We start from the raw sequence: 12,492 nt of genomic DNA, 5'->3' as shown, positions 1-12,492 counted from the left end.
ATGATGATAATTATTGTTAACAGTAATACTGGTGTTCTACATGGAAATATCGTAATGGATCGTAAAGATATTGGATATGGAATTGTCTTTTTAAAAAAGTAAAATAATACCCTAAAAATCCACTAAATAATTTAAAATTATTCTATAACTTACATATAGAAATATAAATAATGTAAATGTTAATTTAACTTTAAAAATAATAAAACCAAGTAATCATAAAATAAATTTGTACTGATCAAATTATATCAATCTTGCTATAGGTTAGTAACTAGATCCAAGTGTGATACGGCTTCTAGGTATTTCCGGGTGGAAGTAGTCTGAATGGGTCTTGGGATGGATGAAAACACAGGGAGCCTCTGGGATGGAGGCTACATCTGCCTCAATAGAGGCCCCACCCGAGCAGGAGGAGGTGGCAGCTCGCCAAGGGCTGCACCAACCCAATTCCCAACCACCACCAGCTTTTGTCTTCTTTTAAAACGCACCCTATTGTACAGTCTATCCCCTCACATTTAGCTGAGGTGTGAGAACATGTCCACAGGAGTTTAGTTTTGTTCAGAATATTCTCTAAAATGCAAAAGCAAGTGATCTCCCTCCTACACCAAGTCCACATATGAGGATGGGAGACACCATCCTCCAGCAGATCACTCTGTGTCTGTGCCATAAACAGCTTTTATTTAGTCCTAATGAAGCTGATTTATGTGAAAATACATTGGAATAATGGTTTCTTTTAAGAACACAAGAAAGGCCCAATAAGGTGGCAAAATGGGACCTATTAAGGGCCCCATTGCGGTACTGTATGAGTCCCAATGAGACTGTCAGATGATGTGAATGGAATTATAGGGGAGGCACATTCACACCATCTGAGTTGGTGCAATTATTGTGTTAATAGGAAAGTGAAGCCCTTGTATGAACCCTAAAGAGGAAATACTGAAGACTCGTTAACTTTCTATTAGTATTTTGGAGGGGGGAGATGGAAACATTTGGGGAAACAGGTACAAAAGCAGCCCTGGTGACTAATTCTGTAGCTAGGTGAGACACGGACATCAAATAAGCAGCTATTACAATATATGCCCCCAAGCCAAATCATTTGGGAATTTTTAGATCAGAAGGGAAACAATTGACCTTTGTTTGTAATTAACTCTTTATGGGACAAATAGATTCAGATTAAACATAAGTTGCAATGGCAATGGCTAATAATAATATACACACTACGTTGTGTGCAGTGCTGGTCTTTAAGGTGATAGTTTTAATATATATGAAAAAATGGCAAAGGCTACCTTAAAAAGATAATTAATTATAGATCAGAACTAATTAAAAAACTAATAAACAAATATTCAGATTCTATGCATCCTACTAGGCAACGGATCTCTCTCTCTCTCCCTCTCTCTCTCTCTCTCTCTCTCTCTATATATATATATATATATTGACTATATTTATATACTGAATATTATATTCTGAAATTGTATGAGACTATATAAAATTCTAGGGCTAAAGAACAGAAAGACAGATTTGGATGTGATGTGAATTATTTTTAGCACACAAATACTATTTTGTTAGGGTCCTCCTAATAGAACAAGAGCAAAATATTTACTTATTTACAAAAAAATTAGTTTAAACACTTTTTTTTCGTTAGGTATGTATATGGAAAGATTGGACAGTATATGATGAGGAATGGTTTAATCAGCTTTATAAATAATGTGGTAATGATGTGGTAATTTCAAAATTATGTCCTTAACATGGCTTATGTCAGTATGTCCTCTGATGGCAGCGATGTGTCCCATAAGAATGAATAGGAAGTATAATATCATTCATCATAGACGGACATGAAAGATTAGCTGCTAAATATTGATCTAAAATTGTGCATTTATATGGCATATATATATATATATATATATATATATATATATATATATATATATATATATATGTGTGTGTGTGTGTGTGTGTGTGTGTGTAGTGTACATTATGGTCCTTTTCACACTAGACATTTCTTTACAGCATGTTCTGGATGTTTGATACAAATATGCATCATTTCTATACACCGATTCTGAGTATACTGATGCAATATACATGAATATCAGCCAGTGTGCATCTCAGTTATCAAATGTATATTTTCCTTAAAATTTTTCAATGTTTTTTTCCATTTTCTTTATTTTAACTTTTATTGATACTAATAAGGTGAATAGATATGAGCAATATGTAGAAATAGGTGCACTGATAGATAGCAATAGAGCCATAGAATAAATAGATGTGAGATAGGGTGATGTGAAATATCCCATTAAAAAAAAAAGTAAAAGGTATCAATTAAAAATCAATGACATCAATGTTAATGTCACCCATTATGTTCAGTTATGCAGTCGTCCGTTTACATGCGTTTTTCTGTGAAGGAAAAAATGGCGGTGGCTGCAGTACTTTTTTCTGTTTGAAAAAAAACCCACATGTATATGGATTTTATCATTTTTACGCTCATTTCACACTTCCATCTATTAAAAAAAGGAAAGAATGGAGGTTTAAAGGAGGTTTAACGCATCACTTAAAAATTCCATTGCCATCAATGTAAATTTTGTGTCATCCATTATGTTTCGTTTAGGCAGGGATCCGTTATCCATCCGATTTTTGGACGAAAAAAAAAGACAGAGGCTGCATTACTTTTCCTCCATTTGAAAAAAAAAAGCATGGATAACGGATACCTGCCAAACTGACCATAACGGGCGACATACATTGATGTAAATGGGATTTTTAACTAATACATTTAAGGCTAAATTCACACTACTATTCCTTCCCTCAGTTCCTTCCATCCGTTCGAACAGTGGTTGAACGTATCAGTTAAAAATCCCATTGACAACAAAGTAAATTTCATGTTATCGGTTATGGCCAGTTTGGCAGGGATCCGTTATCCATGCGTTTTTTTTTTCAAACAGAGGAAAAGTACTGCAGCCTCCATCATTTTTTCAGTTCACAGACACTTGCCTAATCGAACAGAACGGATGTAATATTTATGTGATATATTATAGTCAGTGTAACATGCATCTGTTATCCATGCTGTTGGAAAAGTACTTCAGCCTCCGTTTTTTTTCCATTATTAAAAACTCATGGATAACAAATGGAAATCCAAACGGAATATAACGGATGACATAAAATTAGCATTGATGTCAATGGGATTTTTAAGTTAGTGTGAAATGAGCCTCATATCAGTTTTTTTAAGTAGACACAAAATTTACCTTGATGTCAATGGGATGTTTAATTGATATGTTAAACCTCCATTCTTTACTTTTTTAGAGTCAATAAACCATTCTTTACTTTTTTAGAGTCAATAAACCATTCTTTACTTTTTTAACTGCAGTAAGAAACAGAGGTAAGGAACAGTTGTGTGAAATTAGTTAATCTATCTATCTATCTATCTATCTATCTATCTATCTTACAGATACATGTGAGATAGATGTAGATATATACATGTATATATGAGCTAGATACACAAGAAGCTTCTAGGATAGATGACAGATAGATGATATATATGAAATAGGTAGATATATAGATATGATAGAAAGATAAATATATAGATATGAGATGATAGATAGATAGATAGATAGATAGATAGATAGATAGATAGAAATGAGAGATATATAAATAGATAGATATAGGATTTTGCACAACAATGATATATTCTATTTCCTGATCTGATTACATTTGTTATGGTCACATATCAAGCCCTGACTGTTAAAATCTGTATCTGGAGTCAATTTCCAGAGGCTTTTAGGCTCATGATCCATTAATAAGAATCTCCTTATATTCTAACAGCACTCAAAGGCTGTGATAGCAGATTAAACACTCTTAATGGATGTAGTATGCCCCCAACCTGTAATGTCTGAAGAATTGGGGGTCCTGATGATCAGATTATCAGGCTGGATGACTGTTTTGGGGCTGATGCTCTTATGGGGATATGGTGTAATGGGATCCATCCCCACACACTGCACTTTACAGAATGGATTTGTAGCTACATCATATGGTCAAAGGGTGAAAATAAATCTTAATATCATCTACTTATGTAGCCTGGTATTGGGGGATGTGCGGGAACATATGTTGTAGCAGGATCATTAGGAAGGAGCCAAACAGGACAGAAATACAGTAGACTGAAGGGGACACCGAGTCTGGATATTAGAAAATGGATGTGCTTTGTGCTCTTTATACTCTATCTATCTATCTATCTATCTATCTATCTATCTATCTATCTATCTATCTATCTATCATCTATCTATCTATCTATCTTTCCAGCCAGCCAGCCAAACATTATTATCGCCCACGTCTTTATAGACTGTATGGTAGTATCTTCGATCATGTCGGGCAGTATGATATGGTTCTCCTTAGCAGTACCAAAGACCCAAAAAGTCCCAATTCCCTAAAGAACCATATTTTAAATGCGATGTAAAAACTTTGCTGAACTTTATATGGCATATGTTGACGAATATGACAATTTTAAGATGCACAAACTATTATATGCGATTATTTCAACAACAAAAGTTAAGGTAAAAGTCCCTAACAGTGGGGTCATATGAATAGGTGTAGAAGAACAATTACTATGTGGCTAAATGTGAACAACAGCGCTCCAGGTGTCCAGAAGGATGAACTACACCGCTTTAGTACCGTAGTCAAAAAGGGGGAAAACTTATAATAGATTAAACCAAAAATATATAGATAGATAATAGCCGTATATCAGATAAATAGATGGACAAGAGATAGATAGTAGTTGATAAATAGCCGTATATAAGATAAATACATAGCTATGTGATATATATTCTATAATTAGTTTAATAGGTGACAGGTAAATTGATAGATAGGTGGACGTATAAGAAATTGATTATTTTTCAACATAAGATAAAAAGTGATACTTAGATAAATAGACAGATATTAGATAAACAGATAAATATGAGAAAGATATTCTATAAGTAGTTTAATAGGTGACCTAGGCAGATTGATAGCTATATTGACATATAAGATATGTAAATATATATATATATATATATATATATATATATATATATATATATATATATATATATATACATATATTATATGCCCATAAACTACTTAAACTACTTATAGAATATCTTTCTCTATATTTATCTGTTTATCTAATATCTGTCTATTGACAGATAGATCTGTCTATATATCTATATCTATCTATCTACCTATCTATCTATCTATCTATCTATCTATCTATCTATCTATCTATCTATCTATCTATCTAACTATCTATCTATCTATCTATCTATCTATCTATCTATCTATATACATATATATAGCTCTTCTAATAATCCCATGTGCCATAATTATGTGTAAAGTACTACCTGTACTTGCGCCTTCTCCCTGCGCCATTCTATACATGTATATGTACACTATACAGCAGTGCAGACTAATTCCCTATGGTCTGCAGGACTCTGGGGTTTGTAGAACAAAATGTACTTAATAGGCGAGTAAGGGTCTTACTGGAGGCTTCTCCCCCCGGTAAGAGATTAATTCCACTTTTATTCCAATGCAGAGACTGTACATCCACTGGAATGTACAAGGATTGTGATTTGTCCTGTATTATTTATTAACCGCAGGAAATAATTACTTGAAAATTTACTAGAACTGAGTATAATAAACGCTGGGACACAATGCAGACTGTGCTCCAGCTCTACAATACTGGAGGAGGGAGAGAACTTCTCATCATCTCCATCTAAAGATGAATATTAATAATAATCAAGTATTCAAGCGAATGGTGTGGGCTACAATGTCACGACTAGGAAAAGAAATAAGAATGAACACGTAAATAACATTATTTTTGTACAGATTGTCATATAAGTATCAAATTGTAGATTATATTTAGATTACATTTGACTGCATCTTTTAACAAAGACATTACCCTTCAATTGCTAATGACACAGATCCATGTAATATAACAAAATAAATTAGAAATCAAGACAAAAAAAAACCAAAACAACATTAGGGAAATTCATTTTACTTTTATTTAAATTAGTGTTTTTATGTTGTTGAATATTAAAATAAAGTGTAATTGTTTTCAGTACTAAAAGGCAAATATATGTAATATTCAGATTAAAATATAGCAAATATACTTTATATATATATATATATATATATATATATATATATATATATATATATATATATGAATAAAAAATCCCACACAAATATATTTATGTAAATATATGTGTTTATATAGTAAAATATGTAAATATATAATATATTTATAATATATGTGTAAATATGTTATATCTACCATATATATTTACATATCACAATCATTCATACACATGTGCAGATATATAAGTATATATATATATATATATATGTATATATATATGAAATTGATTGAAATATGTATATTGCTACAACTCAATATAAGATATTATATAACAACTCGCATTAATCTTATGACTGTAAATCTATTCTAATCACCTGGTTAGATCCATACAATACTGTGTGGATACAGGTAGTGCTGAAGCTGGATTGTATTCCTTGCTGTCCCTATTAATCCAACATCAAGTAAAGAAATTATACTAGGAGCAGAAACATTTTTACATGCTAAACTAACTGGGTTGAAAACAAATATATATGGCAATTTAATTAAAACAACATATAATTAATTTTAATGACAAATTATAAAACCAATAAATGATATAAACCAATAGTATGCAGTAAGTTTAATTTAATAGATGATAATAATATTTGCATAGGACAAAGCACTTGCAGGGGGACTAAGGTGCTGCCAGGTCTTTTACCTGGATTCACCACAATCAATGTAGAAAAAAGGCAGAAACATTGTGCTGCTCTGGGCAACAAAAAGTAAATCCCCCTGAAAGAGGAATTTCTGTGCAGATATTAGGGGAATAGGTTCTTCTGGAAGCCCAGTGGCTTCTTAATTCTCCAGCCTAATATATAGAATTTTTGTAGTTTTTGATCCCATATAAGAAATAGAAATTTCTGCATAATATTACTATATATACATGTACATGTATCCTTTCCCCCCTCCAATAGATAGCAAGAAATTCATCTTTTTAATTCATTAACCACCAATTCTGTACATTTTAAGAGCTTATACATAGTCTAGTAGATTTTACATTAATTGTTTTCCATCACCTAATGAATCATTTAGTGTCACAATAGATCAATCATATGTGTCCTGGATCAGAAGTAATGACCACAGTGTGAACAGAGCTGAGAACGCATATATAATGATACTCAAATAAACAAGCTTCATCCTGGGCCTGAAACGTCTAATTTACAGATGGAGCTGTCCACAAGTTATTTCCAATTGTTTATATAGCACCAGCATAGTCTGCAGCGCTGTACAGCAACACTGACATATATGCAAATAGTGCATCCACCTGTCTCCCAAGAAAGGACAAGAGGGAAATAGCACATTATGTGCCAAACCGGCTGCGCCAAAGATTCGTAATACCAGGCAGTCCCTGGGTGACGTACAAGATAGGTTCCAAAGGTTTGTTCTTAAGTTGAATTTGTATGTAAGTCGAAACTGTATATTTTATGACTGTAGTTCCATAAAAAAAAATTTTATGCCCCAATGACAATTGGAGTTTCAAAATGTTATACTGTAATGGGACCAAGGATTAAAAATAAAGCTTCATTACAGACACCTTACAGCTGATTATTGCAGCCTGGGACTATAGTAAAGCATCCAGAGAGCTTCATCAGAGGTCACAGTGGGCAGAGGGGTCCATCTTTAAAAAGGGGTCCTCTGTAAGCTGGGTGTCCTTAAGTAGGGGACTACCTGGTATATATATATATATATATATATATATATATATATATATATACGCAAAGGTGAGCCTCCACCTGTATCAATCGAAAAATGTCCCTATGTCATGCAATACATGGAGCATAAGTGTATACACTCACCGGCCACTTTATTAGGCACACCTGTCCAACTGCTCGTTAACACTTAATTTCTAATCAGCCAATCACATGGCGGCAACTCACTGCATTTAGGCATGTAGACATGGTCAAGACAATCTCCTGCAGTTCAAACCGAGCATCAGTATGGGGAAGAAAGGTGATTTGAGAGCCTTTGAACGTGGCATGGTTGTTGGTGCCAGAGGGGCTGGTCTGAGTGTTTCAGAAACTGCTGATGTACTGGGATTTTCACGCACAACCATCTCTAGGGTTTACAGAGAATGGTCCGAAAAAGAAAAAACATCCAGTGAGCGGCAGTTCTGTGGGCGGAAATGCCTTGTTGATGCCAGAGGTCAGAGGAGAATGGGCAGACTGGTTCGAGCTGATAGAAAGGCAACAGTGACTCAAATCGCCACCCATTACAACCAAGGTAGGCAGAAGAGCATCTCTGAACGCACAGTACGTCGAACTTTGAGGCAGATGGGCTACAGCAGCAGAAGACTACACCGGGTGCCACTCCTTTCAGCTAAGAACAGGAAACTGAAGCTACAATTTGCACAAGCTCATCGAAATTGGACAGTAGAAGATTGGAAAAACGTTGCCTGGTCTGATGAGTCTCGATTTCTGCTGCGACATTCGGATGGTAGGGTCAGAATTTGGCGTCAACAACATGAAAGCATGGATCCATCCTGCCTTGTATCAACGGTTCAGGCTGGTGGTGGTGGTGTCATGGTGTGGGGAATATTTTCTTGGCACTCTTTGGGCCCCTTGGTACCAATTGAGCATCGTTGCAACGCCACAGCCTACCTGAGTATTGTTGCTGACCATGTCCATCCCTTTATGACCACAATGTACACAACATCTGATGGCTACTTTCAGCAGGATAATGCGCCATGTCATAAAGCTGGAATCCTCTCAGACTGGTTTCTTGAACATGACAATGAGTTCACTGTACTCAAATGGCCTCCACAGTCACCAGATCTCAATCCAATAGAGCATCTTTGGGATGTGGTGGAACGGGAGATTCGCATCATGGATGTGCAGCCGACAAATCTGCGGCAACTGTGTGATGCCATCATGTCAATATGGACCAAAATCTCTGAGGAGCTTCCAGCACCTTGTTGAATCTATGCCATGAAGAATTGAGGCAGTTCTGAAGGCAAAAGAGGGTCCAACCCGTTACTAGCATGGTGTACCTAATAAAGTGGCCAGTGAGTGTATGTATATATATATATATATATATATATATATATATATATATATATTTAAGAACACCCGACTTACAGATGACCCCTAGTTACAAACAGACCTCTGGATTTTGTTTACTGTACTTTAGTCCCAGGCTACAATCATCAGTTATAACAGTTATCACAGGTGTCTGCAATGAAGCTTTATTATTAATCCTGGTTCTTATGCCAATCCAACATTTTTACAATTATAAAATATACAGTTCCAACTTACATACAAATTCAACTTAAGAACAAACCTACAGCACCTATCCCGTACCTAGCCCAGGGACTGCCTGTATATATATATATATATATATATATATATATATATATATATATAAAGAAATGATGTAATTGGAAGCAGGATCGACAGGCAGGATCTCTATTTAGACAAACCTGTAGATAGGGTTCATGCTATCTACCTGTTATTTTACACCACAGCCACACACAGTGAGTCAGTAAATAAGTCTATGGAATAATGGACCAAGTCATTGGTGTAGTCCATTTGTCATTCAGCACCAGTCTGACATCTACTGCCAGACACAAAAACGCTACATCCCAGTATAAAGAGTCATCAAGCATCAAAATGTACAACAAGTCATCAAGCATCAAAATGAATGAACCAGATGCGAATAAGAGTAACACAATGGGGGGATTTACTAATTCTGGCGCAAGCGCGACTTTCGGCATCGGAGATCAGTTTCCGGAAAGCACAGCCGATGTATTAAAGTGGCACACGGCTGTAAGTAATTAATGGGTAGACGGTAATAATCAGTCGTGCGCCAAAAAAATACCGACATCAATGAGATGTGTGCCAAAATCTTACACGGATTGCAACTCAATTTTGCTCTCTGACCATTTTTTTCCTGGTCTATTGTGCGCCAAAAATTGTGCCTAAAAATGCCAACAAAATACACATAAATGTGACGGATAATGTGTAAAAGTTAAGCCACGCCCACTTGCGGGAAAAAAAAAAGACGGAGGAGTCGGGATATTCGGAAACATCTGTTCTTTCTAGCGCAAAATCATTATAAATGATCCGCAACAATTCTGCGCCCAAAAAAACAAAAGATCCCGGCATTTTTTAGGCGCAGATACGATAATACATGTCCCCCAATCTGTTCTGTCATCAGTTTCCTCTGATTATGATGCAGGATATATGTGAGTGAGGCCTTATCTACTACTGCTGTGTGATGGAATTCAATCTATTGTTCTCTGTAAGCAGCCACTTCATACTGGGAAGGGCTTGGGTGTCCTGTGATTACTGCTCATCCATATCTTCAGTTCGGAGACGCTCCAGGAACGTTTCTTCCTCCATATTTGTGGATGATACTTAGCGCTGTCATAATGTTTCTTTAATTACTGATATCAGAGTGTACAGCGGGCCCTGGCAGGATCTCACCCTATGTTGTAATAACCCAATAAGCGCCCCATCCTCTCTGGGACATGCTTAACATATCTGTGTAGTGGATCCACAAACACTTAAGTTCATCCTAGTTCATTAAAATGAAAGTCTCCGCCTGAATTCAACGCGCACTTGCACAGTCTTGCAGAAATTTGTATTTCTTTGAAAAGTTAATCCAGTTCTGAGCTGGATTAACTGACAAGGATCCTTCTGATTGTCAGTCGGGTGCTTGGCCAAGGCTGGCAAAACTGTCTATTTAGTTTTTTTTTTTCCCTCGATACTTATTTTAAAGCAGCGGGTGTCCTGCTCCAATCCATGAAGGACAATATGCCCTTGATCAACATTTTTTTTTCCATATTATATATACTTTTTGTTTGCTGAAAGGACATTTTTTTCTTCAAAGCATTGCCACAGCTGGTCACAGCTGGCTGCCTGTCAGTCAGTCTCAGAGCGCCCCCCCCCTCCTATTTGAGACTAAATTGCTTGCTCAATATATAATTCCTCCTGCTATATAACCTAACAGCAGTCTGTTTTCTATAGATTCCTCTCCTTGTAAATAGAAGACAAACACAGAAATATATATTTATATAGATATTTATACTGTCTGTCTAATGTATTGCTTAAAAGTGCAAAGCGTCAGCCCCCGTCCATTCATGGGCCATTAAAAGATGACATTAGAGATGGTTTGGGCTAATACTTGGGATAAATGCAGGGTAGTGCAACCCAGTGCATCTTCCAAAATAATATCCAGGGTTGGCAAACCACAGGTTAGGTTTATATAAGCCTATTAGACTACCATAGTAGGCCTTGGTCTACTGTGTGCGCTAAAAAAAAATTGTAGGGCAGATTTAGAAAAAAAAAATTATTTTTGCCCATAAAACCAATCCTGGGGCAGTCTTTTTTATGGCTCCTGAAAACTGAAAGCTGCACTGTGATTGGCGGCACTTGAGAATTTCATAAATCTCGCTTTAATTAGATAATTTTACAAACAATATGGGGCCGATGTATTAAGACTCGGGCATTGTGACCTTGAAATCTACGTCAGCTATAACCTGTGGTGTTTTTTTGGCACAGGTTATAGTAAATTCTGGTAGCCATGGTATGCCCTGGCTGCCTTTTACCCTGCCCCACAGCACCATTTTTTTTTTAAATGTGGACTGTGTGGAGCAAAAGGGTCAAAAAGTGGTAAAAACTACAGTGGTAGCGGCCATAGCAGCTGCTATGGAGCCCGCAGTGTCAGGGGGCCCCGGCATCCGACACTGAAGAGTAGAGGATGTGCACCATTACATGCTGGTATGTTATGCTAAATATTGTACAGTATAATATGCCTATAACATATATGTGATGTATGTATGCTGTGTAAATGCTGTATGTGTGTACAGTGTATGGTGTATATATACTGTATGTGTATATATATGCTGTACATTTGTATATGGCACTGTATGTGTGCATATACTCTATATGTATGCGCATGAGTGTATAAATGCGTGATTGTAACTGACATGTGCGAGTATACAAATTTTTATATTTTCTGAGTGAGAAGGGGGGGGGGGCATTCAGAAGCTGGCTATGGGGCCATGCCTCTTCTAGTTATGCCTCTGGCCCAATTCATAATACATTGACCCCTATGACTGTCAAATTTTTGCTTAAAGAAAATCAACCATTAAAAAAAACCCATCATGATAAACCAGGGACACTTACTCATAGATTCAGATATTATGCCTGTGGTATTCTTCTTATATTTGTTAGCCATGGCCTCCTTCCTACAAAATTCACCATTTATCATTATGCTAATGAGCCCGAAGAGAACTGGGGGTGTTTCCAGAGCCCTTGTAGCTATACCGGTAGCTTCAGGGACTGTTACAATGTGCAGAAGAGGTCCGACCTCCCACTGCACTTTATGTTGCAGCTAGATTTACAGAGGCAGAGGGAAAAGGGAGGAAACAT

The sequence above is a fragment of the Engystomops pustulosus genome, chromosome 7, assembly GCF_040894005.1.
Source record: "Engystomops pustulosus chromosome 7, aEngPut4.maternal, whole genome shotgun sequence".
NCBI classification, from domain to species: Eukaryota; Metazoa; Chordata; class Amphibia; order Anura; family Leptodactylidae; genus Engystomops; species Engystomops pustulosus.
The sequence above is the reverse complement of the archived record's forward strand: the minus strand, read 5'-3'. Positions refer to the sequence as shown.